Source organism: Amphiura filiformis, chromosome 9 (genome assembly GCF_039555335.1).
Source record: "Amphiura filiformis chromosome 9, Afil_fr2py, whole genome shotgun sequence".
Classification (NCBI taxonomy): Eukaryota; Metazoa; Echinodermata; class Ophiuroidea; order Amphilepidida; family Amphiuridae; genus Amphiura; species Amphiura filiformis.
This window is the reverse complement of record NC_092636.1, coordinates 34,485,765-34,510,602: the sequence shown is the minus strand read 5'-3', so window position 1 is coordinate 34,510,602 and position 24,838 is coordinate 34,485,765. Positions and strand designations below refer to the sequence as shown.

Genomic DNA, 24,838 nt, shown 5'->3' with positions numbered 1-24,838 from the left:
CACTCACAACTTTCTCCAACATTATTGCCCAATGTTACCAAAATGATGAAATGGCAATGTTATATTTTCAATTTTTTCCTCTACTTCAATCAAAATGCAAGTGACTTTTCTTTGGATATGGGCCACGCATTCTTACAATCAATGCGATTTTCTTTGGGGAATTACGCTCACAGGCACTTTCTCAACCCACAATTTGCACAATGGTAAAATGATACCATTAATCTGAAAGATTCTCTGAAAACTGCGCTCAACACACAACCCTATAAAAATAATAGTACAGCCTGTATTGGACTTACTTCTTGCCAGATATATCCAACACTTGCATATTATATATGGTGCAAGCGCATAATGAGACAGACTGCGCTGGCTGTTTGTCAATTCATCTTTAAGCAATGTGCATGGATTTAAGGACATGCAGAGGGGATTTCTAACCTAGATGTTTTATTGCCAAGTACTAAGTCCATAGATACATAAATAAATATTAACTAACTCTAATTGGCATTCAGGATTCAAACACACACAATCAATTTAAATTTTTTTATGTTTAGACTTCAGATGTAGCTGAGCAAGGGACAGTGAGTTGAATGACGGAGGACCAAGACATACTGATTGCATCTAAGCTTTTCCGAAGGAATTGTTCGAAAATCTAACTGCATTATTGACAGATCAAGAAGCTCTTTTCCGGCAAATTGGTAGTTTGTTGGGACATGTTTTTACAACCCAGATTAAAAAGAATCATTAGAAATTGGTTAATGATGATATTGTGAGAAATTTGGCTTATCATCCTCTATCTTATAACTAGTATTTTTCAGGAGCTTCAATCTTCCTTATTGCTCAATAATATGTTTTCAATACTTGTGTCATCTCTGCCATATAGCCATATCGACACAACTGATGAATCTATTCATCTGGACTTCCATTTTTTTTTATGGCTACATTGTCAGGTCTGATACGTAACAGGAGGCATCTGTAACAAGACATATCTTCCGGTTCAAGGGATGCATCTGAGACATGATACCATTAACTTATACAAAGATGATTATGAGCATTAACAGATTATACGTGAAACTAATTAAACTGCTGACTCATGAAGCATGAACAATGATTAATGGTATATCTAGCAAGTGCAGTCTAATTTTACAAAATATATTTTGAAAAGCCCCCTACAAGTAAACTTTCTCATCACAGCCATTACCCCTTGCAAAAACTCAGGGGGATTTTTGCTAAAAAAAACAATGGAAAATTGCACTTTTGAGAAAATTTTGAAAAAACACACTTTCTCAAACCAAGTTTTTATGAAATTGAGCGTCATCAGTAAACCATAGCTTAAAATACACTCCTCATCTGAACTAAACTAAATTGCAAAAAATACACTCCGAATCTGTCGCACATCCCTGTACTCTCATTTCCACTAAGAACCCCCTAGAAAACACTACCAATATTTTGGCAGGCGGATTTTGGAAAATTTAGAAATGTTAACGGCAGGGCTTGAAAAAATGTTCGTTTTCTGGGAAGCAAGCTAAATTTCCCACAATTTATAGCATGTTGTTATATACAAACAAAAAAAATCCCTCCAAATACCATAATTTCCCTCCAAACACCAACATTTCCTGGGAAGGGGGCCTCCCAAATTCCCCACTTTTTCGAGCCATGGTTAACTGAATATGGTAGCTTCAATCTGGATGTCCTTAAGGTAGTATGAACGGCTAATCAAGCTTGCAGCAAAATAGCCACAATAGCAAATTGGAATTGTTTATTAATTTAAAACTTAGAACAAACTAAAGATAAGTCTTCACTCCACCTATTTTTAGAGTGTCATAAAAATTTTACCATTTCTTATGTATTTCTTTATTTTTTGAAAATTACCTAAATTTTTTCACATTATAATTTTTTTTGCCTACATGGAGTGTGCTATGGTTTCCAAACTTTCAGGGATGGTGTATAAGCTTAATATCTAAATTCTCTTGCCAGCTGTTTTGGATAAAGTGTTTAATTTTTTAGAAAAATAATTTTTAAATTTTTGATTTTAGGGAAATTTAGAAACACCTATAACTTAAAATAGAAACACTTAATTAAAAAAAGCTGGCGAGAGAATTTTCTAAATTTGATTACCTTTCATATGACACCTTGTTTGTTGAAATTGGACCTATAGTTAGCTCAAAAAAAATTCTAGAATTTAGGTAATTTAGTGTTTCTAGAAAATGTCAAAAAAATTTTAAAAAGTACTAACATTACCATTTTATATCTCCTTTGTTAAGGCCAATACCTTGGAAAAAAATGCTTTCCTTTATTAAGAAGCACTTTTGCAATAAAATAAATTAAAAACCAGATTTATGCAGTGAGTATAAAGGAGAGAAAATCACATTTAAACAAATTACTTGTTTTCAAAAATTAAGCTGATTTGAAGAACTTGGCAACATGCCAAAAACATGCCCTGTGCAAAGTCTATGGGGTTTTTCAATCACAAAAAATGACATAAGTCAAAAACGCTCTTTTGGAAAAAATTAATAATTGGCAGGTGAGTTGTTCTCACCCATCTCCACATTCTGTGTCATTTTCAAGCAAATCTGAGCATGACACCGTAGCCGTTCATACTACCTTAAGAGACGTGTTCCCCTCAAAGACTACGAAACAGACTAAACCCGCACATTATGTCTTCCGTCTCACACATAATTTGCATATGAATTGATTGGCAATGACATCATTATTATGGTGTGGCTTTAGCAGGTGACGTGTAGCTGGAGGCGGTATACATTGCATTGAGGAACTGACAACTCTATCAGTAGGAGGGGAAATGTGACGATAAAAGCAATAGAATCTGTTTCAATAGCTGAAATCAGATAGAATCAAGGAAACACGTCTAGTAATAATCAATTTTGATTCCAGACCATGACCTCTCAATTTGGGGTGAGATAATGTTGAATAATTGTGATATGCTTTGCAGCAGGTTGAATAATTTTATTGATAAAACATTGAAGTTTTCTACATTTTTAGTCCTGTCATGTTTTATACTTACACAGATTTTAGTTAACAAAAACAAACAAACAAACAAACAAAGTAAAAACAAGAGACAATAATGCACTATACTACTTTAACAAGAAGGATTGATAATTATTTGGAATCACAAGTTTTATTCCATTATTCTAATCACAGGCATGTGACTGCACTTTCCTAAACAAACTGAAAAAAAGAACTGAAAATGTGCATGCAATTGGGCAAAAAGTACCAAAAACAGGCTGAAATTAAATAAAGTTGGGCAAATTTTGACTAAAAAAACTGAATTCAGTTTTAAAACTGAAAATTCTCATGCCTATAGTCAGCTAAAGTTGGTATATGTAAGGCAAGTCGGATGGTAGGAGTCTTATTTGTTCAGTTTTAGGAATTTAATAAAAAAAAAACCTGTGACATTCTTCGTAATATTAATACATTGATCTCATCAGAAATGAGTCAATGAGTGCATTGATATTTTCATAGGCCTTGTGGATCTTGAGTTGAGGCAAATGAACAAAAGCATGCAATTGGGGTGGAAATTACACCCCTAATTATTTCAAGCCTGGGACATCCTTTACAGAACCCATACCATTAGTGTGTCAGCTTTATTTGTCTAAATATTTCAGTGAAAATACCGCTAGGTCATGTTCCCCTCCAACCCGCCTTAAGTATCCCTCAACAAGCACCAGGCTTGCATTTGTATATTCTTATACAAACATTAACAAAACATTTAATTTTCACATACTTACTAAAGATACTCAAGTTCCCACTAAGTATGTTGAATCCAACTTTAAATAGTGAATAGTGTCCAAGTAGACAGCATACATTCACCCATTTCTTAGTGTCCTACTGTACAGTTGTTTACATTTCACAATCTATGCCACTACATACATGCATACAAGACACACCTGAGAGGCCTAAGGTTCATGATTGTATTATATATCAATGTGTGCTGTCTACCCCTGATAGCACATACAATCAGTATAAGCTATGTAAAGTTCAGTGTTCTTTTCTGTTTGACCAAATAATAAAATTTTACTCAGCACTTTATAATAATTATAATCACACTTAGACATGAATGTGTTGTTTATTGAACCTTTATGAACATAATGAATGATGAGAAAAATCTATTGATGTTGGTAGTTCATCAGAACATACTGTGCATACAGTTTGAATGCAATATTGATATTGAACATGCAATAATGGTCTAAAAATATTACATCTAACATTGCCGACAATCAATGATTATTTTGTAAACATTAATTCCACAGTAATTTCATTTTCACCTTGGAAAGGTACAATTTCTATTAATCGAAGAAAATTAATATAAAGACAAGTTGCGCTCAATGGTAAAATACAGTCAATTCAAAAACTTGGGCATTCTTTTTAATTTTGTTTTTAACACTACATGTGTTTTTTAACATAACATGTATTTTTAACACTACAATTTTTGTGTGAAAGACATCAACAATCCTTGTTGCAGCCAAAACAATTTTTTTCATTGCTTTTTCAAACCCATCTGATTCATTTTGGTGCTGAATCCACACCCTTTTCCCCAAGTGCTTGCCTGTGCACTATAAAGCATCTGACACACAACTGAGCAGCACTGTATGGATACCAATTTTTTTCTTCAAATCATGCTATAGCTCTAGAATGTATAGATAATGCAATAAATCTAGCATAGCACCCTTAACCATAACCTACCTCATTTTGAACTCCATCCTTATTTCTCTAACCCAGACATGTAATCTTAGCACATAAGCAAACATCTTTAATGGTTGGTTGGAAGCACACATAAACCATACATAGACTACTATATTTGTTGTATATTTGCCTCCAGCAAAAACTTCCAACTACCAAGTGCTCAGTATACTCTACCATTTAATTCAAAAAACTGCTATATACAAAATGCCATGCTCTACCATTTGTCTCACCATACAATAGGATCTTCAACATGCTCATACAACAATACACAGTTCTATAACCCTCAATAGGCTTGTATACACATGAAATGAACTTTGCATAGTTTGGGTACAAAAACTCATACTCAACAGCTTGAGGTCAATTTTTGAGCTATGTGCGGCAATGCAGGTTATTGAACTATGGCACTGGACATGAGACTATTTGGGCCCGTAGTGATAAAAGCTGGTGTTGTGAACAACACGACTGACTGGCCAACATGATCAAAATCCATATGCTTTTAACACTCTAAAATCCATTAATTTATTTACACCATTTAGTTACACTGTGTTTACGCCAATGTGTCTATGCGACATATGCATAATTTAATGTCATTTGTCTTAATATTACAAATTAATATGATTGGACTTTTATTATGATTTTTTTTTAATTTTGTAAAATATTACATTTGAAATGTCTACATAGGAGTATTTTCACTGTAAAATGGCGCTACATACCTGTGAAAAATAAAGATTGTTTGCACTCTTATATATGCAATTAATACCAAGAGTGTAAATTAATTGATATGTGGTTCAAAAACCTCACGTTGATAATATTTTTGTCAATTTTTTAATCACCTTTTAATTTAGTATGAAAACAGTAGATTTGGTTGGTCACACACACACCCCTACACGTTTCACCGGGACGTTTCACCAACAAATGTGGCCCCTATGAGCCTCCTATGTATTTAACAGCATATCCTTGGACTTCTACGCACTGACATTTTACTATTGAAAGCATGCACTTTTGTGGTAAGACGATATATCTAATCACCAAACTGTGGACCTTGTATTACACCTACGATGGGGGCCTATATAATGCCCCATATGCATTATTACACCGTGTACCGCCCTCTGGCGGGCGCTGTCTTATGACCATGGACATCCATAGTTGCTGTGGTGCCGCACTTTATGAGTGAAATGTCCACATTTGTCAGTGAAAACAAACGTACCCCACACACCCCCGGGACACACCCCAACATACATGCACTTTCTTATAACAATGCTTTAGATGTACATATATTAACAAAGTCATTTTTAATAGTGCTTAACAAGAGCATCCTAAAACGAATCAGATTTTGCCACTTTCAGAACAAACATGATAAATGGTAAAAATTCCAAACCTAAAAGCAATCTATTATGAAGACAAAATTAGACATCCATTATGACGGTAGGATAAAAGTATGTTCTGCATGTGAGACTGTCAGATTATGGGAGTACTGTGAGTATGGATTAACATACGCATGTGAGCAGTTGATGGTGTTGCATGGCTAATAAATACCTATACACAAGAGGTATATTTGCAATATTGCATGATGATTAGGCAAAACAAAAAGGTCTGTCTGCCCTTTCAGCTCAAAATATATTTGGTTCGGTAGGGTTTTTTTTTTTAAGATTGCAAAGAATGCTAAAATCCCACAAGAGGAACACACTGAATTTGCGAAAATTGTTCCAACTTTTGTTCTGATACAAAGCTTGGTGGAATTTATGTTGCAGAATAAACCATATCAAAAATCACTCAACGGCGTTTAACATTTTACAATACATCTTGGTCGGGAAGGTATACAATACATCCAGCTGCCATTTTTCTGTGTACGGTGGTGGATCAGCATTTGTTTTACAGCATTCATTGACATTTATAGGTGAATAAATTGGGTCTACACCTTTTAAGATCTAAATTTCACCAATATTTATTGCTAGCTGAGAACTGCATCAAAATGTCTACATTTTCTCTTTGGAAAAAAAAAAGAAGAAAAAAAAAACGACAGATTTTTTGGTCGGCCAGGAAAGGGCAATGAAACCCTTTTTTTGAGGTATTATGATCAATTGACCTATTTTCACTTATTGATCATTTGGCGTAGAGTTGCATGATTACAGCGTTTTTAATAGTTGGTAAGCTGGCACCATATAGTCGCGACTGCAACGCTATTTGGAGATCAAATCTGAATAAAGGATAACGGTACTATCTAAGTGCCCAAATGCACAAATAAACACATTAAAGTATGGTCTAAAGAACATATAGTGCAAGCAACATCATACAAATACCCAAAACACACTTAAACTTAAACTGTTAATGTTAAGCCATATTGTAACATTTGCTGAGGAGGACACCCTCACTATTTTTCAAAATTCTGTTTTCACACGATTGTAATGTACTTTATTAAGCTAACATACCCTGCAAAGTTGTTCGGCTCAAAATTAAAAGGGGACATATCTAACAGTAAAAGCTAACATTTTATTTTTTCATATACCAGAAGCAAAATATGTTGTATATACATAAAATCCCTGATTGTCCCTTTAAACATTTTCTAATTTCAAGAAGTATGTTTTTGAACCCTCAGGATAATAATAAATATCACTGGCTTTATCTTAGATCATCTCAACAGACTTATTTGCTGATGAGGTCTGGTATTTCTACCAAGCAACTGCTTTAGGTTGACGAGATTGTATATTTTAGTTGATAATGAAAGTATTATAAATATAGGCTATTCCAGTTGAAATCCATACACCCCTGCAGTGTAACACATGATAATCTCCCACACAGAGTGTATATTTCAAATGGATTCACCCATTCAGATAACCCCATTTGAAATTCACACCTCCTGTATGGGAGATTATTAAAGGGGGTGTATGGATTTCAACTGGAATAAAAAAGGCTAAAGAAATCTCAGCAAAGTTTGAGAGCACATTCTACTGTATACACCAATCCGAGAAGCGTTTACTGTATTTGGCCCTCTATTGACGGCAACACAGATGTACCAGAGCGGGAGATTTAATTCGTAATTCAATACTCATGATTGTGTATTGAATATCACTGTTGTGTACAATTCCGGGTACAATTCTGTATAGCACACAATAAATAATGGATGGAACCCCCGACCTCGGGACACCGCAGTTTTACATCGGGGACACCGCAGTAATGGCGAAGTCGGATAGGTGTATACTGTTCAAATAGCTGGGCACATAGCAAGTGGAATGAAATGCAACTGATTACTAACTGGTAATGCATTTCTTGCTTCTTTTGAAATATTTTGGATAAAATTCAGATTAATCAAGAAATGATATGGAGTAATGCAGTAAATGTATCTGTGGCAGTAAAACCTTAATCTGAATAAATAATATATTTAAATGACGTGTTTGGGGCTCGAGCAAACTGACATATGAAAATATTGAGAGAGAAAAAATTAGTAAAAACAGTGGGGATTGAACCCTGGTCGCTGGTAATCCAGCAACCGGAGTTCAATCCTCGCTGAGTCCTAAGTTTGCTTGAGCCCCAAACACGCCATTTAAATAATAATTTCTCGGGCTTGCATCGTCTATTTACGATCCTCGCATATATTAATTTGTGTCTCGCATTGTCTTACGCCCTGGTAGGGTGAAGCATATAGGCCGCCGCCTTCTTCATTATTTAAACATGTAAATAATATATACATAAAAATGTCAGAATGGTTCACATTTAGGTGACAATTGAGTTTCACACCCATAGCCATGCAAGAGTCCACAAAATGACATCTACCTCAACATTATCAGGGGAATAGTGCCCTACCAACTTATCCCATTGCTAAACCCTATTTTCCTATTTGAGTAGGACTAGGCTACTATGTCTTTCTCCATTATAAAATACTGACAACTAAATGGGAATAAGGCAAAAAAAGGGTTCATCTCAAAGCTTGTGCGCACATTTGTAAAATCACACAAATTTTTTTTATATCAATTTTTTTTTTCATTTTTCCTGGAAAAATTAAGAGAAAATCAGATTTCGTTATCAAAATACCAAGTCGGGAATAAAAAAAATCGCATTTCGCATTTGTTTTCAAAATACTCGTGAGCTTTGAGACTAACCTTTTTTTTTGTGCCTAAAACAAGTAACATAATTTTATAGCATCCAGTACATTTGCAATCCCCCTCATCAACTGGGCCCTCACCCTATATTCCTATGCATACAATCTATTGCCTCCAGATACTGGCTACATCATTGCATCACTATGAGCGTGTTTCTACAGAGCCAAATACCGTTTTGGAAACGGTATGGAACCGCTAATCACTCCTGTGGAAACAGCCTCCAACGCCTTTTTCCAACGCCTTTTCATCGCCAACGGAAACCTCGTTGGAGTAGGTTTTTGCCGTTGACGAAGCGGGTAGATTTTCTGTGGAAACAGACCTAAGCGGTAACTTGCCGATTATTGAGCAAGATCAAACAAAATGGCTGTTAATCAACATGTTAATTGGACAGACGACATGACAAAAACGTTAATAACAGCATGGGCAACATAACAAGTCCAAACTATTATGTAAAGCCACAATTTCTTCATGATACGGAAAAACAGAAAAACTCACGGTATTCGGGGTTTGCTCACGGAAATTTGTAAATGCTACAAAATAGTGAAAAACTGTGTAAAATGTAAAACTTTTCTGTTGGTTTGCAAAATATAACAAAAAAAAGTGATTATTTAGCAATAATCAAGCATTAAACAATCCATTCTAGCATTTATTTCTAGGCCTACGATGCAAGATTTTGGCCATATATACCGTAAAAGGTAAGACAAAATACACTTTTAAAAACGGTATGAACACGCCAACGGCAAAAACCTGTCTGTGGAAACAGCCGGTTAAACGGTAAGATAACGGTAAGATAGCGTTATCCATTTAGCGGTAACTTAGCGGTGCGCCTGTAGAAACACGCTCTATTAGGCCTCACATTTAGTATCCATTTTACCTTGGGTGAACAAAAATTAAAATTTGATTTGTGAGTCATAAATAATAAGGACTGCATGCAGAGGAATTCACAGGGCGCAGTTGATTGCAATGTCAAGTTCACTGTTGACACCTGATATTTATAGGTAGTCTCAATCTCAATGAACCAAATGGTCATGTGAGAGGAGATATGTATGCAGTATCTCACAAGTTGAGACACAACTTCTCGATTCCTCCAACCATGGAAGTACAAGAAGATGCTCCCAACTGATACCCTGAACTAAATAGACAATTACCTGAATGCCAGATAGACAAATTATTACCTGACTGCCAGACAGCTGCCATAGTCCCCTGGTTCTCCTTCTTTGGACTGCAGAAAAAGTCCAAGGTATAATGTTTACTCTCCAAAAACCCATTTGACCCCCCCCCCCCCATGAAACCAAACATTCACCTTCATCTTTGTGAATGCACAGAGCATTAAAGCCAGTTTTAAAGTGATACACATCCTGCCAAGATACAGCAATTGTGTAAAGCGAAAAGCATGTGAAGACATGATGGCCAATAAGGCACCTTTGTATTGAGAAACATTATTAACTTGCCTTTGTTGACTGAGAGCTACTGAGGAATAATGTTTTCTAAATGTTTGCAGTCCCCTGATTCGAACTGTGCACATGGGAGTTGGAAAGAAGTACTGAATTACACAGGTGAAAGTCAAGGAGGGTTCGATTTACTTCGAAAAATTTGCGTAGCAATTTTTAGCAAAAACCTTATTCAGGTGATGTTCTTATAATATTAGCATATATGTTTACATTGTAAAAATTGCTATACAAGCTGAAATTTGTGTAGCAGGTTGTCCAAAATGGGGAGCATTTTGCTCCACAACACCAGTTAAATCGAACCAACCGTGAAGTCAAGTCACATTATATTTATTTGACATGCAGAGGACATCCAAACAAATTCAACAGATAATACAATCAATCAAAATATGATCAGCAAACTTGTCACATGTTGCACTACTAGATGAATGTCAAGTATCATGAACAGGAGCTAGCACATCAATTTCTGTCATTTTGCACATATCATACTTTTCTTTATCCTGAATAAATATTTCTTTGGTGAAGCACCCAGCCCAAAATGCATATTTAACATTATAACCATACCACTTGATGGTGTCATTTAAAAAATGTGGTATCAGTAAGTTAAATTAATATAAAATGTGAACAAATTTAAACATGAACATTTTCACACTTCTACACCTGGCAAAGGATGCATTACAATTGCTAGCTCAACATGAATTCAATCATGATGTATGAAGTTGTGTGCACATGTGGGCGTTGCAATATTTAATAGTGTCACATTCATGTAAGTTGTTCACCTTTTGACTTTGGAAAAGTGTATGGATCACGAGATGGATGGTGCTGTCAGATTTCATATAATTAGATTGACATTTCAATTCAACTATATCCAAATACATGTAACTTTCACAAACCAAATACATATACATTTGAACAATTTATTACAAAATGTGCATACAAATTATTATCATTCACAAAACATATACACCAAATCAGGCCCGTAGCCAGGGGGGGTTCGAGGGGTTCGATCGAACCCCCTAAAATTTTGACACAAAAAAGGAGAACATTGGAAATGTGGTTGAAATGGCCATTTTAGCACAAAATTGTTATTTTTCTCGCTTGGCCGAATTTTTCCCATTCATTTTAGGATCAGATTAGCAGGACGATTTGAAAAATCCCCCGACGCCCAGTTTATGTAGGCCTACATGTATGGGGAAAATATAAATGATGACATAATTAATGCTATAAATACAGCAAAGTGATTATTTGCCTCTTTGTCTCATCTAGATTTGAAGACTTTTTGAAAGTTATTTGGTGTGCAAAAAAACGATAACCGAGAAAGCTTAGTTCAGAGATGAATGGAGTGATATAACATAGGAAAATAATTGATATTATTTGTGATGAAGTAAAGCACCTGATTTGCAACTTTTTCTTGTTTTGACCGCTCTGATTTCCCTCTTTGCTATAATATATCCATATATTCCTGATAATAATGTAAAAATGATGCACCAAATGCCTTCAATTGGGACTTCATTTTTCAAAATTCTTCCAATTCTGAGGGGCACATCCCCTCAGACACCCCCCTGTGCCTGATTTGCAACCGCTTTCTTGTTTTAACAGCGCTAATTTGCCTCTTTGCTATAATATAATTATTGAAACCATACTAGGTAAAAATGGCGCACCGCCTTTAATTGGGACTACATTTTCAGAATAAATCAAATTCTGAGGGGGGCACGTCCCCTAAGCTCAGACACCCCCGGCGCCTGATTTGCATCTTTTTCTTGTTTTAACCGTGCTAATTTGACTCTTTGCAATAATAAATTGAAACCACAATATTTCTGATAATAATGTAAAAAGTGTGCACCAAATGCCTTCAATTGGGACTACATTTTTCAAAATTCTTCCATTTCGGAGGGGGGAACATCCCCCCTCAGACACCCCCCTGCACCGCGCTTCCGCGGCGCGATGCCCGCTACACGGCCATTACTCATCAGTTATACTTAACAGAAATCTGCAAAAACGAACCCCCTAACTCGGAGGGCTGGCTACGGGCCTGCAAATAGTCTCTACAGAATAGAATATGATAGCGTTTCTTCTTCAAATTTGAATAGTAAATTTGACATGTAAAATAATCTTCTCAGATTAGGAGTGGGCTTGCTGTAGGTCAGCATAGAAGCAACTGACTTGAATATTGACAACAATCAAATTGGTGTTAGATTTACACAAGATTGTCAGTATATATTCCAAGAGAGGCCAGAGAAAATACTACTGTATACAGTGACAGGAGGTACTGATAAGGTTCAAGTTCAATCTTTATGTAATTTTAACTTTTGAAGTTTTATATTGAACAAACGATGTTTCATTTTATGTTCTATATTCAAAAGGTAAATTGAAGCAGGGCCGTAGCAAGGTTGAAAAATGTGGGGCGGCCAAATTACAAATATATGCCCAAATTGAAATAGAGATATAAAAGAAAACATAACAAATTTCTCAAAAAGTGGGGCGGCCATGGCATCCCTGGCCGCCCCGCTTGCTACCGCCCTGAATTGAAGTGATACTCTTTTAGGTAAAAACTGAAAAACTTGGCTACTTACACAATTTTATAGGTATAAAAGTTTTCTTTATATTAATTTTTACATTAATTTTTACAGAATAAAGTGTAATATAAAATATATAGTATTACAAACTAATTAGCGTAATTTCAATTTAATTTGCATAAATTAGTATATTTTACATACTTTTTCTTTGTGGGACTCTAAAAATGCTGCCACAAGGAATAAGGTCTCCATAAAGATGTTACGCAATGTGCAAATGTTGTATGGCCCTGTCATACAACATTTACTGTAACTAAAATGCTCTACAAGTGTACATTTCAATAATTTTCCTACATTTTACAACTAAAGCTCAAGTAATTTCCATTGTATTAATCATGATCCATGTGAAAAGGGGAAACCATAATTTCCTATAGATCATGTTATGAGTTATTAATGAGCACATCTCTTGTGCACATCAGGGGAATCTACCTGAATTATTAAGCGTAACAGTATCTTTCTCACCTGTGAGGTAAATATATCATCATGGAAGAATGAATACACGACTAGATTCCTATTGATGCCTACCAGTGGTACACCGTGCTGCCCAGCTACTCTGTGGCTACTAGAGTGTACCAGTCCAATATCAATCCTGTGCCAGTGTGTGTGTGTACTGTATGTGCGATCCCAATATGTGTACTCTAGAGTACCCACAGAATTACTCTAGAGTACCAATGAAGTAGTTGGGCAGCAGTGTACCTCCAGGGTGGCATCAATAGGAATTTGGTACTGTATGAGTAAGGCCCTATATATCTGGTGTCAATATTATCATTCAACATTCTTTCACAAACAAGAAAAAGTCAGGTCTTGGTACGTGAGAAATTGTTCCAACCTTTTCGAAAAATTATTCAATTTTACTTTGTAACCTTTAAAAACCATTTGCAAAAATTTGTGGTGTGTGAAAAATGAACGTGTTTGATCTGCAGTAGTCAAATTTCCTGTGACGTGATATTAATGTTTCATGACTTGGCTCGGTTTCACATAGAAAGTGTAGAATAAATGTAGACTCAAGTTATCTCAATGATGCGTAAATATCTCGTAAAGGTCAGAGTACCTTACGGTAATGCAACTCTGGTAAAATTAATGTTAGTTGAACGTGATCATATAATAATTTTAAGGAGTGATTTTTATCTTGCTGTTTTCATATTTGAAATTTTAAAACATTTGAAATTCTTGGAAGGCCTTTACATCCCAGGCTTTACATCAGAACTTTTTTGATTTCAAGCAAATTATTCCCGGAATTATCACAGTGACAATGTGTTTACTTGTCTTTTGTATTTCAATTCAAACTTGATGGAGGATAGATATTTCTACCCCAACACACACCCAGTACCAGGGATGTGTTGTTAATATGGGTCTCATTTTCAGGTGTCTGATTTGTCAATTGCTCACCTTTTCTAGGTCAATTTTGGTATCAAAATGGGTTCTTTTTTTTAATTAAAAAACTTTCACCTATCTGGAGGTTAATTTCATTTTTTTTAAATTGTGTAAAAATGTCACTAAATTGTGTTAAGGCTCTTCACAAATAATTCTTAGTTTACTGTTAACCGCCCACGTCCAAAATTGAATATTGCAAAATATTTAATTATTTTATTTATATTTTGCATTTTCTCCTTTAAAAGAGCTTTTAATGACTTTTACTTGTTACTTTCTAACATGAATCATATCAACAATAATGATGAACAGCATAACTACACCTTATACTATGTGTAAAAGTAAGCATAGTAATAGAATAATTAAATGCCGGCTCCAGTCAAAGTGGGTTGATAATTGGTTGTGATAACTAAAACTAAATAAAAAAAAATAATAGATAATTAATAATTAATAATTAAAAGTCACCTCGTCCTATTTTTAAAATCTTGAACAGTAAACTCAGAATCAATTGTGAAGGGCCTAAACCATTGGGCGCGACTCTGGCCCCAGATGTAAAAATGGGTCCAATGGGAGGAAGCGCTCTAACATTCTTCACAGACATATGCTGTAAAATAATTTGATTTGGTGAGCAATTTAAGAGAGACCCCAATTCATAAATCCTGTAAATATATTTATTAATTAAATCACTTATTATGTAATGTGCAAATATATAGCCTATGCACCTGTAAGATTATTTAATTAAATGACAGACACATACATTTTGCAGAAAATTGCCATAGGACAGTAGCCGTATCATTCACTGTAATATTTTATGCATCTCTATGAATGTCCCTTTAGATTATTCTAATGTACTTATGTAAATACAACAGTAAACCATTATAACTCTCTGTCAATCTATGCGATATGTTAATTTTGAAAAAAATATATATCCAATGATGTCAAAAAAATGCCAAAACAGTCTTTCAAACCATGAAATATAGCGATTTTAAAAGAAAACAATTATACAATGATGTAAAAACAATGTTTAAATTCACAGTTTATGATCACTAAAAGAGCATCCTCTTTCTTAGTTTGCAAATGTTATATTATCTCAAAATTAAGTATATCCTGCTACTGCGTTAATACAGATTTACAGAAATTTACTTGCCAAACCTTGACACTGGCTTTGTGAAATATAAGCTAATATACATATAACTAGAATCATTGAAGATTATATATGCCAATACTCCCTGTAAGAGAGATGGAATAGGAATTGATTGATCAGTCTAGGTTATAATGGTATTAAAATATTAAAGGTACTAAATATCAGTGATCCTCCACGAAGGCATAAAATATTTGACATTTGTGTATGATCTGTGAATCCCTTCACATGGTGACATTTTTCATTTTCGAGTTTTGAAGTAAAAAAACATGGAAATTTTGAAAATTAAGGATGAAAACAGTATTTTAAAGAAAATGTAAATCTCCATTCAATTGTGTGTTGCTGTAAGTGTCAGTATGGACAGACACTTCCAACATTGACTGAAATGTTCAACTTTATAATAGGTTACGGTTTGTATCACTTGCAGGGTCTTATTATTAGCACACCTGAGGTTCTCACCAAAATGCTAACATCTCATTTTAGATCTGTCGCATAGCTGGAATTTTGTTTATTGTATCTTGGTCCTCAAAACTGACAAGCCAAAAAAAATGCAAAGAAGTCACACCTATTAATTTTAAAATACAATAGTGCATGATTTTCAATAACATTCCTTTGTATAGATGAAAAAGTTAAAACAACAACAACAACAACAACAACAACAACAACAACAACAACAATAACAGTTCTACAACAGCATGGAAAGGTGGGGGATCCAGATGGCCACATTTTGTTGAGGCAGTCGCTCGCCCCTTGCTCATTTTGTTTGGGTTGTTTTGTAATTGTCTGATTTTGCAAATCAATGTGCCTTTAAAACAAATGACTTGTGATTAAGCATTAGCTTTATTGCTGGTAATCCCGCTGGTAATTAATTAATCGATATGATGGTTGTGGTATTATTAACCCAAGTAATTTGTATTGTGAAATATATGCATACGTGTTGCACAAATGACATGTCTAAATAAATTATTAATAGAAAATAAAAGAAATAAATAGATAAAAGGTAAATAAATAATTTAACAATAATAATTCATAAATAATCAAATCATAAATAATAAAATACCAAAAAATAGATTTAAATAAAATCAGTATATTTTGGTCTCAAATATTTTGAAAACACACTTTCAAACTAAAAACTATAATATATTTATGACAGTAATGAAAATATCAGTTTAAAGGAATATTTATTGATCCTAGCATCCTCTTTTTATGACATTTTTCAGTACATATCCACGAAAAATGAATATTCCCAAAATTTCAGTTGATTCCGATTTTATGCTTTGCGAGTTATGCATGATTATGTGTATTACACTGCTCCATAGACAATACGTTGTAATTTCGTTCTGGTGCACCAGAACGAAATTCAAATTTCATGATATCTTTGCTAAACGAATTAATCTGCAAGAAATATTTTGTACATAAACATTATGTAGCCAGAGTATTCCAGTGATATAAAAATCTCAACTTTTTTAGAAAAGTGGGGGATGAGGCTGTGGATCACGAAATGCCCCTTTAAATCAAAACATATTTTTATAAATTGCAAAAACCCATCACAATTCACAACCCTTAATATTTTTAGTGCTTGCATGTACAGGATTTCCCTTATAGTAACTTGCAACGTTTGATTTCACGTATCACCTCAAATTTGCGACTATATTTACATTATCAGAACATGTCATATGAGGTACATTTTATAATCAATAAAACCGTCTGACATTTAGAACAATATAATACTAGTAACCAGAATGAAGGAAGACATGTTTGAATATAATTAATATAAGATCAAGCATATACCATGATGAAGAATTGACAATCACATAACTGATCATCTTACATGCAATGCTTTTTGTAGTTTTAATGGGGTAAATTAAGTACATTTTCAATTTCACACATTTTGCACCCCTTATTGACAACTATATTGGATAATGGTGCATCCATAGCCAAGGTGGCTGGGAGATGCCCCACACACAAGATGAAAATTCAGAGCCCCATTTTTTAAAGAAAAAAAAAGAAATTTCCAACTAGGAAAAAGAGGTAACATTTGGCCTGTGTGCATCTAAGCTGCAGGCTTCCAACGCCCATGGGCATGGCCCCTTGTTACACCCCTATGTCTGCTGTATGATCACCCCTACAGACACCCCCGCACCCCCATACACACACACACCCTCGGAAGCACATCAAAAGAGGATATTAAATTTGAAAGTACTTACAAAACGTACATACACACCCCCATGCGCCAAACACCCCCACACCACACATGGCTAGACAGACAGATGTAACGGTAAATGTCAAAACATGTGTATAATTACCTGTTGATGTTTAGCTCCTGGCAATCCAATCATTTCCACATTGAAACACAAACATACACAGTGCAACAGTGATGATAGATGTCCTATCCACATCCAAATTCAACACCAAGTTCTCTAGCCACTCCACATCCCCAATAAAATACTTCACAAGAATTCAGCAAGCTTATCATAGCCCCATCTGAAGGTGTAAGAAAAAAATATGACATTTCGAGTCAATTCAAATTACATCGGCACACCTGGACATCCACGTGCAATGCTTGCAGGGTTCTCAATGAATGCCTGTTTAAAAACACAACTTATTTATCTTGTCTAGAAAGTATGAGGCTTGTTTGTCACCGGTCTGATGCTTTCTCATACATATGTACATTACTATTCCTGTTCTAAGCACGCAAACAGCATGAGCTGTGGCTATTTGCCAGTCACAGATGAGTGGAGTTATATGGATGAAGTTCATCTTCAAAGAGATACCACTGAATTAGTACATTTTTTTCACCTTTTGCCTTTTTGATGTACAAGAATAAATTGATATTGAATTTCATCAGCATTTCAAGAATATATAGTATGTACTGTGTGGTGGGATATTCTAGCACTATTTATTTTATCTGAATTTTGTGATTTTGAGCAGTTTTTTCATTTATAATATGTGCTGTTTCAAAGACCTACATGTTCCTCTATGTCACAAAATATGTTCACAAGATTTTTAACTTCACGGATCTGACATTTACCTTGAACAAAATATAAAACAGCAAAATTTCACACTAAAATTTTGATCAATGTAAAACACGATACCCTGCCATTAGCAAGAAAAATTGGTCACAAAATACTTTTCTCTATATTCACATTGTAAATTATTACAAGTAATCTAATATTTATTTTGTTAGTATGAAACATATCCCTGATGGTACATAGCTTAGATACACAAGGATGATAATGGGCTATAAATACAGGAGAAATTGTTATGGAGAATGAGATTAGTTGTATAATCACGATAATGGGTTCATTAAAGTGCCAGTAGCTGGTTCCACTGCTCTTCCTTCCTTCCTGTTTTTTTCGTCCCTTCTTTTTTTACTTTCTACCATCCTTCCTTATTCTAATGTTCTTTCCATCTTTTTTCTAAAAATTAAACTTAACTTAGATTACAATTATAGGTTTATGAATCAGGATATAAAACATAATGCAAAACTAGTGCACAGGAATTGTTGAGGGAGCTCCAGCAAATAGAAAATATTTTACAGAAAATGTCTAAATGTCAGGGTCTATAAAGGGTATAAAATGTTTGCATAACATTTTATATAACTCATACAAAGATTCTTGTCATTTGATTGGTCAATAACTATTGATTATTTGTGCTATTTTGAGCAAAAAGACTAAAATTGCACTTCATGTGAGTGCAATAGTTCACTTATCATTGTGCAGCTACCATGATAACGCTGACAAACACAAGTGTGTACATGTAGCGCTCACGGTGCCCACCTTGACTCGCCGATTATTGATGTGGGTGCTGCTTCTAAAATAAATATAGGGTATATATTTTTTTTACTTATTTTGTTTTTCTTGTGGTTTATAAAATTCAGTGGAAGAAAAGAAATTTATGTACGAGTTATATAAAACAAATATTGAATGATTTTATTTGTTCAAATGGATAAAATATTTTCAAATATGAACTGTCCATAATTCACCTCATGAAAATATTTTTATCATTGTACTCATAAACATTCAATATATATATATATTATATAACTCATACAAAGTTTCTTATCATTTGATCAGGGAATTACTGTTGATTATTTCTGCTATTTTTAGTGGCCAGCTGCAAAAAAGGACTAGTCATTTTTCCATTGCACCGATGCGCAGCTACCATAAGCAACGCTGACAGACACAGGAGGTTTCCACCTCGACTCGCCAATTATAGGTGCGGGTGTTGCTTCTAAAATAAATATACATTTAGATACTTGTTAATTTATTTTGTTTTCCTGGTGATTTATAAAATTAGGTGGAAGAAAGGAACTTATTATATGAGTTATACAAAACAAAATATTGAATGCTTTTATTCTTTCCATTCGGTTGTAATATGAACTGTTCCATTCAACTCGGCAAAGCCTCGTTGAATGGAACAGTCCATATTTCAATGAATGAAAATATTCTTATCATTGTCGTTATAAACATTCAATATTTGTATACTAAACATTTTTGAAAACTTGCTGCAAATCTTTCTAACATAATGTTATCCAAGTGTTGACAAAATATTTTGCCAAAATATTTGCAGAAACATATGATCGTCTGCTTTTCCTCCCAGCTACATACACTGTAAAAGTGTAAGTACATATCATTAGATTAATTAAGTTTACTTTGAGGACTGTTAATAGTTAACTTTGAGGACTGTTAAATATCAAAAATTAAAAAAATATCAAATTTTAATAATTTGCCACAAAATTTGCATTATATCGCAAATTTCAAAATAATAATCAAAATTATTAAACATTTTTGTGTTTACTAGGATTTGTGTGTCATTTAGGTACAAGTTTACTATGAGATGTGCTACTCAGAATTCTAAGAAACATTATGTAGACATCAAGTAAGTAATCAATTAACTGAAAACTATATAAAGAAAACCTTACCTTCCTAATTATTTCTGTCATGCACGAGTCAATGAATTGGTCAAGTTAATTCTTTCACCTCAGTAATCCTTGGGATTATCAACACAGCAGACCCCCTACATCAGCAGCTACCTGAGAAAAACCTGAAATGGTAAACCATTTTATTTCCGTAATGTGATGTCAAATTTCTTATAAATTGTTGATAATCTAGACTTGGTCAGGTTTGATTTGTAACAATTTTTTGACCGATTTCTTGATTAATGCAAAAAAACAACAACAAACAAACAAAAACCTGTTCTACGGGCCAGACCGGCCCAGAATTTGCATTTTAGAGATTTTTTAAATTTTTTTGCTAAAATCATGTTATAAATCAGCCATTTTCAGGTGAAAATTCATTAATTTTGGCTGAAAATATTTAGTATAGTAAATATGCTTGCAAAAAAAACTTGAAAGATCCGTACACCCACAGAACGCATAACATACATTTATGAGGATGTGGACACACTGTCAAAAGTCCATGGGTCAAGTTAGTCCTTCACTAAACTACGATGGGCGGTCAATAAGTTCGTAGAACAAGGTACTTGATAGAGTACTAGCCAAATTCTTTCTAACTCACTCTTGAGCATGGTCACTACGAACCTTAATGCACCCATCGCAATTTTTCTTGAAACCTTCTATGTCAACAAAATGGAAGTCTTCCGATAGCTCCTTGAGCCACTCTTCAGTGAAAGCTCACCAGCATTGATCACCAGCAAACCTAATATTATGAAGATAGGACTTAAAATTCTAAAATAGGTTTCACTAACTGAAGGCCATGCCTGAACCACAATGTGGTTACTTTAGTTAACTGACCCCTGTGTTATGAATGGCAGCTTGACAAACTAAGAATAGCGTACAGGACACAATCCTCCCATCAACCTTCTTCACATGATGGCTTGCCTCAATTTTGCTATCAAAATTGTATGATATATGCCTATTATTGTACTTTCATTTTGCAAATGATCTGTCATCAAGACTCTCCCTGGATCTCAGAAACAGCGATGAAGACCTTGCACTATTGTGACCGAGTGATGATCTTCTTAGGGGTGGGAGATCAAGGTGCTTCCACTAAATGCACTCGTAATTCCAGTGATTAATGTATGTCTTATCACCTTTAGCCACATATAGAATAAACTTGCCTCGGTCCTCATTCTAAGTGTATAGAAGGTGTGGACCTGAATATGTCAATTGGTATCAATTTTGTACATGAAGATTCTTGGACCCCCATCTAGAAGACACCCTGGAATACCCAATGTTAATGGATTAATGTTGAAAACACATTCATCATTGTTCATCAGAGTTGTCATATTTTGTGGCTATCTCATCTTTCTTATTTTGCTCTTTATTCATTATCAATGCCACTGTACCAGCACGTACGTCAGCAAGTCTTTTGAACCTTGGATGATCTTCAAGGACGCTCATTACATTCTTGAACTCTAAGAACCATTTTGTTGCTGTTGAATACCAAGAGCTTCATTACCATTTACATCAACTGTGCATTGTTAAATTTCATTTGAGTTTTTACCGCTGTCAAGAGAAAGTTCCATAATGACCCTGTATTCACTTTTGGTAGTACCTGTGAATTCATGGAGGTAGGCTTCCTCTGAAGAGTGTCCTGCCCACATACAGTGATGCAAAAATCTAATATCTTTGCAGTAATGTTTTGAAGGAACAAGCTTTCAAATGAGACTAAATTCAATACAGTGCGACAAAGTAGCATACCGAGTTCTACTGAACTTTTGACCGCCCTTGTACTACTCATTGTCAGGTCCTTCTTGACACACTTCAGCAACCATGACCACACAGTGCATCCACATCTGCTGGACTGCTGCCTTTGTAAAATGTGGAAGGCTCAAGCTGGCAGCTGGCTTTTTTGTCAACATTATAGCTCTAATTTTAAGAATTTGGAAACAATTTGGTATAAATGTCAATGATCAAATGTCAATGCTTGACATTTTCACATAATAATCTTTTGCAATAAAGTTTTTGGCAATGTTACAAAAAAACATTTAAAGGGGCATTTAAGTGATCCATAGCCTCATTTCCCACAAAAAACATTGAGGATTTTTTAACCACCGGAAACCAGTTCGCTACATGTTTGTGTGCAAATAATTTCTTGACTCAGCAAAAATATTGCCAAATTTGTATTTATGTTAAAAACAACAAAATTACAGCATAGTGACCTCTGGAGCTATGTAATACATAAACGCAAAATCAGAATCAAGTGAAACTTTACGAATAAATTTTTTTTTGTGGATATCTACTCAAACATATCATAAAAGGATGCTTTAAAGGAAGTGTCCGGTAATCACAACATTAAGCCTTATATGTTAGAAAAATAATTATCAAGCACGAATCACATGGTTTTATTTCATACAAACTCATATTAACCATAAAAGCGAATAAAACAGCCATCTCTCAACACGCGATATTCAAAATTCGCTACCGGAATTGTCTAGAGCAGTGGCGTCCCAATAGTTCAATGAAGCCTGTCGACAAATGAGCACAAATAACCATGACGTCACTGCTCTAGAACATTTCGGCGCCGAAATTTTTGAATATCGCGTGTTGAGAGACGGCTGTTTTTATTCGCTTTATGGTTAATATGAGTTTGATTGAAATAAAACCATGTGATTCGTGCTTGATAATTATTGTTCTAACATATAAGACCTAATGTTGTGATTGCCGGACACTTCCTTTAAGGGTACATGCCCATGAGTTTCATTCAGGGGCGTGTTTGTAAAACGGCACAGCGCATTAGTAAAAAGAATAAAAAATACCAAAATTTTCACCGGGGTTCAAACCACTGCCAATTTCACTGAATGCTAAAGATGCCTATGCTGTGCCACGGTGACTGTGGTTAACATTCGGCGATTTTCAAAGATATACATATCAACACGTTTCTAGTGTATTGAAAATCATTTTGATTTTGATTTTGGTAGGAATACGGTCATAGAAAGACATATGACTCTACTTGTCTGTTTGTTTTTCATTTAATACAAATTAATTTTGATGAATTGAACTGGTACAACTCTTAGCACTCGTGATAAACGCATTTATTAATTTAGGAATAATAAAATGAAAACGCTGGGTCATTCACGGCGTCATTTGTAATTTATGTCAAAACCTGGGAGGACCACACACATCCGTGCTGCATGTATACGTGCTCAATCGATACTCAATGATCCAGACAATAGCGTTTGAATATACCGCCCTGCTTGACACATCTTGTCACTTGCGGGAAGATATACTATAGGCCTAGCCTAATAGCTTATAATAGATACCCCACCGTAAATAGCTCTGTTCGTTATCTCGCTGTGCTAGTTTATACACGCAGCGTACGGACTTTTGAACCATATTTTGTTCAAAAATGATAGGAGGGACTGTTTTCAGCTAAAATGTTGGTTATCAGCAGATGCTTAATGATACCGGGAAGAGTTGCAGAAAGGTAAGCGTGCTCTTTATTTATTCAAAATATGTATATCAATAAATTTAAATTTGAAATCCAAAAAGTAAATGTCAGGTCAAAATTCTCACCTTAGAATTATTGTGAAATAAAATCAAACCAAATTTAGGCTCCATAAACAACGTCCAATTATTCCCATTGGTGTTTGCTACACATGCATATAATAAATTATGATATGGGGCTAATTTGAGAAGAGTTAATGCCACGAGTTTCAAAATACACCGAGTGATGTTTTTTGATCAAAAACATCGACAATTCAAGACTCTGTAAAAACAAATCAAGAATTTTCTGGGATAATTGCAACTAAGTGCAATGAAAGTTATGATCTAAGCTACCAGATGCATCATTAATTTCCTGACTATGATATTTAGTTGTGGGAAAAGATTACTTTAATGTTTTGGCGGGATTATTTCCCGCCAAAAATTTCAACCAAAAAGAGCATGTAGCCTTAAGCTAGAATCACAAAACACACCTTTAAATTGTAATTTTGTATGTAAACAGGCAACAGATCCTTCTACAAATACTACTCACCATAAAGTGCTAGTATTAATATCCATTGAAAACATTCCTCTGTCAATCTGGTAAAATCTCTCCTGAAAAGTGAAAATTAATGATAATTTGTTAAATTGGTAGGCACTACTGATCCCAAACAACCAGCCAGGCCGATGAGTTCATAGATCAAAACCGCTCAGCAAGCAGTGCACATAGACAAAAAGTGCATGATCTTAAACCAGTAAGCTTGTAGAAGTATGTGTGTAGGCAGACCCGCCCCTCCAACAAAAACAAAAATTCCCATTAAGTCTAACCTCTCATAAATAAAATTTTGCTTCTGTGTGTGATGGTATGTGGCTGCATTCACCCACATCTCCACATGCACAAATTTGTCAACTGCCAAGATATGCATGAGTTGTGTCCAAGTTCATGATATCCTCATCGTTCCATTAGGTAATTGAGCTATTGCACTTGAAATCCATACCCCTATGGAAGACATGACCCACACAGGGGTATATATTTCAAATGGAATCACTCACTCAGGAGCTCTCAGGTAATCCCATTTGATAAATTGATATTCACAATTTGTGGGAGATTACAGTCATCTCTTCTA

At 34.7% G+C, this 24,838-nt stretch overlaps 1 protein-coding gene across 4 annotated transcripts in view; it reads right to left on the bottom strand.

Moving 5' to 3' along the window:
- Positions 1 to 24,446, bottom strand: part of LOC140160914 (tripartite motif-containing protein 2-like) — a 66,632-nt gene extending 42,186 nt beyond the window's left edge. Inside the window, exons 1-3 of one of the 4 annotated variants that reach the window (XM_072184249.1) lie at positions 24,265 to 24,446; positions 20,250 to 20,371; positions 17,632 to 17,809 (exon numbers count right to left, since the gene is read on the bottom strand). The gene's annotated coding sequence lies outside the window, so the exon portion shown is untranslated. Of the gene's footprint in view, positions 1 to 4,695; positions 4,809 to 17,532; positions 17,605 to 17,631; positions 17,891 to 20,249; positions 20,372 to 24,264 lie in introns of those variants that run through there. The other 3 variants (XM_072184250.1, XM_072184252.1, XM_072184253.1) reach the window with 3 other exon arrangements.
- Positions 24,447 to 24,838: the final 392 nt, after the last annotated feature.